Source organism: Xenopus laevis, chromosome 8S (genome assembly GCF_017654675.1).
Source record: "Xenopus laevis strain J_2021 chromosome 8S, Xenopus_laevis_v10.1, whole genome shotgun sequence".
NCBI classification, from domain to species: Eukaryota; Metazoa; Chordata; class Amphibia; order Anura; family Pipidae; genus Xenopus; species Xenopus laevis.
In genome coordinates, this window is record NC_054386.1 from 101,479,500 (window position 1) to 101,487,545 (window position 8,046).

The following is an 8,046-nucleotide window of genomic DNA, read 5'->3' on the forward strand; positions in this document are numbered from 1 at the left end:
TTACAGATTATACAGCACAATGTTAATGCCCCTGTCGCTTGTATATTTTGGGACTGTGTGTCCGTGTTGGGTAATGTTACGTGTTTTCTTGAGTCAGCTGGATTCTTTAATACTAAAATGTAACCAATAGGTGGCACTTAGGTGTCACAATTTTGTTACTATTATAACAATGTGTATGTAATTTGTTGCGATTACTATCATGTATCACTATCATGTAACCAGTAGATGGCGAAAATCTCCCCTGTATAAAAGGGCTGTTTCTAGAGGGTGATTTTAGAGCTTAATAAAAGATAAAATGAAACGTCACGGACCAGGCTGTTTGCCGTGTAATGTACCAATAAAGGCATTTTAATCTATTGGTGCTGTACGGAAACTTCTTGTTGGGTAACGTTACAGCACAGAAGGGACACAGGCTGGGACGGGGCATCTCCATAAACATAATCCAGACATTTGCATTGGTTACAGCTGCACAATATATAAATGCCATAGGGACAAAGTATTGTTACTGTGACTTATGATTTAAAATAAATAAAATACTGACTATTTAAAGCTGTGTGGCCTGTAGGTGTCGCCTGTAGCAAAGGGAACTTCCGGTGCCGGGACAGGGGCACTTTCATCCTGATACAGAATGTTGTTTATTCTTTTAAATTGCTGTGAGGGGTTTGGTTCACACTCCTATTTGGGCCCCTAACAGAAGCCCTTATAGTGGCCCTGATAAGTGAAAGAAGGGGGCGCTCCCCCAGTGTTATCCTTTCTTCTAAGTGTCTTTATTAAAATGTGTTGCACTTACAATTTAACGAATATCAAAGGCTCATTAGTTACCAGTGTAACAGTAATAATCCCACTCAATGCGTTTCATTACTCCTTCATGACTTCCTCAGGGGCATCCGATCGGGATCACAATCAGCTAAAGAATCTTTCAAATCCACACTGATTCCCTATTCACAAACTCTGCCTCTAGTCGCAGGTGGATTACGTGAAATCGGCACAACAGCACAGTAACCGTATGTAGTGCTGGATGCCCACAACCAAAATGGGACGTAGGATATATCGCATGTGTTGAACATATCTTTATTGCGCTCAGGGGCGGAACTATAGAGGAAGCAGACCCTGCGGCTGCAGGGGGGCCCAGGATGTATAGGGGCCACATGAGGCCCTAATTCATATCTTGTCCTACTGTCTCCATTTTGCTCTACTGCCTCCATCTTGTCCTACTGTCTCCATCTTGTCCTACTGTCTCCATCTTGTCCTACTGTCTCCATCTTGTCCTACTGTCTCCATACTGTCCTACTGCCTCCATCTTGTCCTACTGTCTCCATCTTGTCCTACTGTCTCCATCTTGTCCTACTGTTCCATCTTGTCCTACTGTCTCCATCTTGTCCTACTGTCTCCATCTTGTCCTACTGTCTCCATCTTGTCCTACTGTCTCCATACTGTCCTACTGTCTCCATCTTGTCCTACTGTCTCCATCTTGTCCTACTGTCTCCATCTTGTCCTACTGTCTCCATCTTGCCCTACTGTCTCCATCTTGTCCTACTGTCTCCATCTTGTCCTACTGTCTCCATACTGTCCTACTGTCTCCATCTTGTCCTACTGCCTCCATCTTGTCCTACTGCCTCCATCTTGTCCTACTGTCTCCATCTTGTCCTACTGTCTCCATCTTGCCCTACTGTCTCCATCTTGTCCTACTGTCTCCATCTTGTCCTACTGTCTCCATCTTGTCCTACTGTCTCCATACTGTCCTACTGTCTCCATCTTGTCCTACTGTCTCCATCTTGTCCTACTGTCTCCATCTTGTCCTACTGTCTCCATCTTGTCCTACTGTCTCCATACTGTCCTACTGTCTCCATCTTGTCCTACTGCCTCCATCTTGTCCTACTGTCTCCATCTTGCCCTACTGTCACCATCTTGTTCTACTGTCTCCATCTTGTCCTACTGCCTCCATCTTGTCCTACTGTCTCCATCTTGTCCTACTGTCTCCATCTTGTCCTACTGTCTCCATCTTGTCCTACTGTCTCCATCTTGTCCTACTGTCTCCATCTTGCCCTACTGTCACCATCTTGCCCTACTGTCTCCATCTTGCCCTACTGTCACCATCTTGCCCTACTGTCTCCATCTTGCCCTACTGTCTCCATCTTGCCCTACTGTCTCCATCTTGCCCTACTGTCTCCATCTTGCCCTACTGTCTCCATCTTGCCGTAGTGTTTGTAAGAAAGAGAAATAGATTGAGCAGAAGTGAAAGAGAACGTACAGAATCCCTGACCACTACCGGCCATAGATATAAATAAATGTAAGTGTGTGGGGGTGACCATTGACCTGGCTGCACATCCTGTGTATATGTGTATGTGTATATATATATATATATGTGTGTGTGTGTGTATGAGGCTGCAGGTCACAGTTTAATCAAGGAGAGAAGAAGTAAACATATAAAGCATTGGGTATATATCATCTTGTGTCTAATGATTCAGTGTATTATGGGAAATTTGCCCTCATTATAATCTTACAAAGTGAAACAGAGCAAAGTGTATTCACAGCCCCCCAATAGGAACATATATACTGAAATGGGTCCGGGGCCCTATGTACTCCCATCAACCTATCACTGACCCTCTTTATTATAAGGACCATTTGTTTTAACACAGAGCCAGTTCTGTTACATCATAATGCGACTCTGTACTGTCAAGTGATGTCATCAGTTCTAATCTGTGTTTAGTGATGTCATTGAGGTTGCACCCTATCAGGGAGCAGCATATTAGATGAATTGCCACAATTCTTGTTTCTTCAATGCTCTGCCCTTAGGAACTCGTGTTGCAATGAGCCCCCGCAGTGTATTTCTCAATCCAAAAAACAAGAACTGGAGTTATATTTAGAGGTGCAGCATTCCTGGGGGGGCTGTGGGCATGATGAGTACAGAGTATCTCCATTAGTGTGTGTATAGGAATCACCTTGGACCTTTTTTGGGGCTGCATATAGAGGCGCAAGATGGGGCAGTTTTCTTTGTGAAATTGTCTATGTTGGCCCATTAGGTTTCCAGTAATGAGAGAGGCAGATAAGCACATCCAGTTCTCATTTCCTTAATTAAAGGGGAAGTTACAGCAGGATATGACTCCACGTTCCAGTGCTACTTGTTTTTCCCACAAGAAGACCGAGCATTGATGCAGAAATAGATTATTCAGTATTTTATGCTGAGATCATACAATAGAGGGCCCCAGCTCAGTCCTAGCTCCTTTGTAACACAGTAAATCAGGTGGAAAAAAGACACACGTCCATCATGTTCAACCTTAAGTCTATATATAACCTAACTGTCAGTTGATCCAGAGGAAGGCGAAAAATCCTCCTGACCCAACTCCAATTCCTTCCTGACTCCAAGATGCAATGGGACCAGTCCCTGGATCAACTTGTACTATGAGCTATCTCCCATATCCCTGTATTCCCTCACTTGCTAAACACCATCCAACCCCTTCTTATACCTATCTAATGTATCAGCCTGTACCCCTGATTCACTTCCCAGCTCTCCCTGTAACACCCCTTTCCCTCCTCTAATCTCATTGGCTCCCTCCTGTCTGCTGGGAGGAGCTACTGGTGAATAAAGCATCCGACCCTTCCTTGTACCTATCTAATGTATCAGCCTGTACCCCTGATTCACTTCCCAGCTCTCCCTGTAACACCCCTTTCCCTCCTCTAATCTCATTGGCTCCCTCCTGTCTGCTGGGAGGAGCTACTGGTGAATAAAGCATCCAACCCTTCCTTGTACCTATCTAATGTATCAGCCTGTACCCCTGATTCACTTCCCAGCTCTCCCTGTAACACCCCTTTCCCTCCTCTAATCTCATTGGCTCCCTCCTGTCTGCTGGGAGGAGCTACTGGTGAATAAAGCATCTGACCCTTCCTTGTACCTATCTAATGTATCAGCCTGTACCCCTGATTCACTTCCCAGCTCTCCCTGTAACACCCCTTTCCCTCCTCTAATCTCATTGGCTCCCTCCTGTCTGCTGGGAGGAGCTACTGGTGAATAAAGCATCCGACCCTTCCTTGTACCTATCTAATGTATCAGCCTGTACCCCTGATTCACTTCCCAGCTCTCCCTGTAACACCCCTTTCCCTCCTCTAATCTCATTGGCTCCCTCCTGTCTGCTGGGAGGAGCTACTGGTGAATAAAGCATCTGACCCTTCCTTGTACCTATCTAATGTATCAGCCTGTACTATGAGCTATCTCCCATATCTCTGTATTCCTTCACTTGCTTAAAGCAATCTTTGCCTTCCGGATTGCTGATTTACAACATTTATTACAGAGTTTATATTCATTAAATGCAGCTTCTGTCCCTACAGATTTGTAGTTATTAAATGCCTTTCTCTTCTTTCCCATTAACTCCTTTACTTCTGTATTAAGCCACACAGGATGATTCTTAGAGCTTCTACGTTTACTCCTTAAGGGAATAAATTGAGAACAGTAATGATTTAATATCATTTTAAAGGACAACCATTTCTGTTCTGTGTTTTTAGCTGAAACCCTAATGCCCCAATCAATGCTCTGTAGGGCAGCCCTCAAGGCACTAAAATGAGCTTTTCCAAAATTCCTGGTTTTTGTTGCCCCAGTATATATTTGTGTTTTGCACCAGACATTAAATAATATAACATTATGGTCACTATTACCCAGGGGTTCAATGACTTGCACATTTGCTATAAGTTCTGGCTCATTAGAGATCACTAGATCCAGAATAGCATTTTTTCTGGTTGGCTCCTCAACAACCTGTGCCATGAAATTGTCATGTACCAGTTTATAAACTTGTTCCCATTAACTGATCTGGCAGTACTGTTGCTCCAGTCAATATCTGGCTAATTAAAATCCCCCATTATCATTACTTTACCCAAACTAGCAGCCTTTTCTATTTGCATCAGGAGCTTATCCTTGTCACTTACATTAGGGGGTCTATAGTGACTCCTACAATTAATTTGCTGGATTCTTTACAATTGGTGAAGAACTCCACCCATACGACTTCTCCCCCCTCATTTTCTAACATAACCTCCTCCTTTATATGAGCTTTAAATCCTGCCTAACATACAGACATACCCCTCCTCCTTTTCTATTGCCTCTGTCCCTCCGAAACAAAGTATAGCCACTGATATTTACTGCCCAGTCATGTGACTCATTCAGACATGTTTCGGCCAATCACATCATATTTTCCCTCCAGCTCTCCCATTTTACCAGTCAGACTCATTGCATTTATAAACATACATTTAATACTGTATGTTAATAATAATGTTGCAAGTAGAGGCAAGTATCACCTTGTGAGATTTATTTGTGGAAAATGCGTCAGGAGGGGGGCGTAAAGGACAAGCTGAGCGTTTCTGCGTAACTTTCATTCCCCAGCTTGGCCCTGACCCACTTAGTGTTAGAGCTCTGGGCAGGAAGTAGAACAGGAAGTGTCTGTGGTACAATGGTCAGCTCCACTGGGGGAGGATGGGCCCTGCTGGGCTGAGAGGGGCCACACTTACAGAAGGGGCCACACTTACAGAAGGGGCCCCCAACCTGCTTGAACTAGTTTGTATCATTTTAAATTTCATCTTATATGTTTGCTTTCCAGTGGCCCCTCTGATGCCAGAGTCCGAGTCCCACAGTTCCCTAAAACATTTCCCCAAGTACAACACATTGGGCGGAACCCCCATTTGCAAAAGAACAACATCAGCAGTTTAAAGGGCAAGATAAGCATTATATAAATGTTATAAAGAAGTCGGATGTCAGGAAAAGCTATAAATATGACGGGGCCTGCGTGCAAAAGATAATGCCTTTTAATTTATTAATTATAAAAGCTTTCAAGTTGCTAACGTCTGTGACCATAGCAACCAGAGAGCCTCTAAAGGTTCATTTTTATATTTGATCCCACCTCCTTTGCATTCTCAGAGCAATCATGATAATCATAATAATGTGCCTTTAATTCCTTGATATCTGTACACTTGAGGCAAAGCAGAAGCTGTTTATACAGAGATCAGTATCTCTATTAAACACTCGGATGGGGGGATGGGAGGGGGAGGGTAGAAATGATCATTATTATCATCTCTATTCTTTCGTCATGTCTCTTTAAACAATGTAGCAGAAGTCAGCATAGCACGCTTCAATTAGCTGGCTGCCATTGCATTGCTTCAGGAGTCAGAACCAACAGTGCAGAGAACAGAAAGGGCAAGACAGACAACTGCAATGACCGTTACACAAAACTATAAACCCAGTTTCAGGAGTCAGAACCAACAGTGCAGAGAACAGACAGGGCAAGACAGACAACTGCAATGACCGTTACACAAAACTATAAACCCAGTTTCAGGAGTCAGAACCAACAGTGCAGAGAACAGAAAGGGCAAGACAGAGAACTGCAATGACAGTTACACAAAACAATAAACCCAGTTTCAGGAGTCAGAACCAACAGTGCAGAGAACAGAAAGGGCAAGACAGACAACTGCAATGACCGTTACACAAAACTATAAACCCAGTTTCAGGAGTCAGAACCAACAGTGCAGAGAACAGAAAGGGCAAGACAGACAACTGCAATGACAGTTACACAAAACAATAAACCCAGTTTCAGGAGTCAGAACCAACAGTGCAGAGAACAGAAAGGGCAAGACAGACAACTGCAATGACAGTTGCACAAAACTATAAACCCAGGTTCAGGAGTCAGAACCAACAGTGCAGAGAACAGATAGGGCAAGACAGACAACTGCAATGACAGTTACACAAAACTATAAACCCAGTTTCAGGAGTCAGAACCAACAGTGCAGAGAACAGAAAGGGCAAGACAGACAACTGCAATGACAGTTACACAAAACTATAAACCCAGGTTCAGGAGTCAGAACCAACAGTGCAGAGAACAGATAGGGGAAGACAGACAACTGCAATGACAGTTACACAAAACTATAAACCCAGTTTCAGGAGTCAGAACCAACAGTGCAGAGAACAGAAAGGGCAAGACAGACAACTGCAATGACAGTTACACAAAACTATAAACACAGTTTCAGGAGTCAGAACCAACAGTGCAGAGAACAGAAAGGGCAAGACAGACAACTGCAATGACAGTTACACAAAACGATAAACCCAGTTTCAGGAGTCAGAACCAACAGTGCAGAGAACAGAAAGGGCAAGACAGACAACTGCAATGACAGTTACACAAAACTATAAACCCAGTTTCAGGAGTCAGAACCAACAGTGCAGAGAACAGAAAGGGCAAGACAGACAACTGCAATGCCAGTTACACAAAACAATAAACCCAGTTTCACGAGTCAGAACCAACAGTGCAGAGAACAGATAGGGCAAGACAGAGAACTGCAATGACAGTTACACAAAATTATAAACCCAGTTTCAGGAGTCAGAACCAACAGTGCAGAGAACAGAAAGGGCAAGACAGACAACTGCAATGACAGTTACACAAAATTATAAACACAGTTTCAGGAGTCAGAACCAACAGTGCAGAGAACAGATAGGGCAAGACAGAGAACTGCAATGACAGTTACACAAAATTATAAACCCAGTTTCAGGAGTCAGAACCAACAGTGCAGAGAACAGATAGGGCAAGACAGACAACTGCAATGACCGTTACACAAAACTATCAACCCAGTTTCACGAGTCAGAACCAACAGTGCAGGGAACAGAAAGGGCAAGACAGACAACTGCAATGACAGTTACACAAAACGATAAACCCAGTTTCAGGAGTCAGAACCAACAGTGCAGAGAACAGACAGGGCAAGACAGACAACTGCAATGACCGTTACACAAAACTATAAACCAAGTTTCACGAGTCAGAACCAACACTGCAGAGAACAGAAAGGGCAAGGCAGACAACTGCAATGACCGTTACACAAAACTATAAACCAAGTTTCACGAGTCAGAACCAACACTGCAGAGAACAGACAGGGCAAGACAGACAACTGCAATGACCGTTACACAAAACTATAAACCAAGTTTCACGAGTCAGAACCAACAGTGCAGAGAACAGATAGGGCAAGACAGACAACTGCAATGACAGTTACACAAAATTATAAACCCAGTTTCAGGAGTCAGAACCA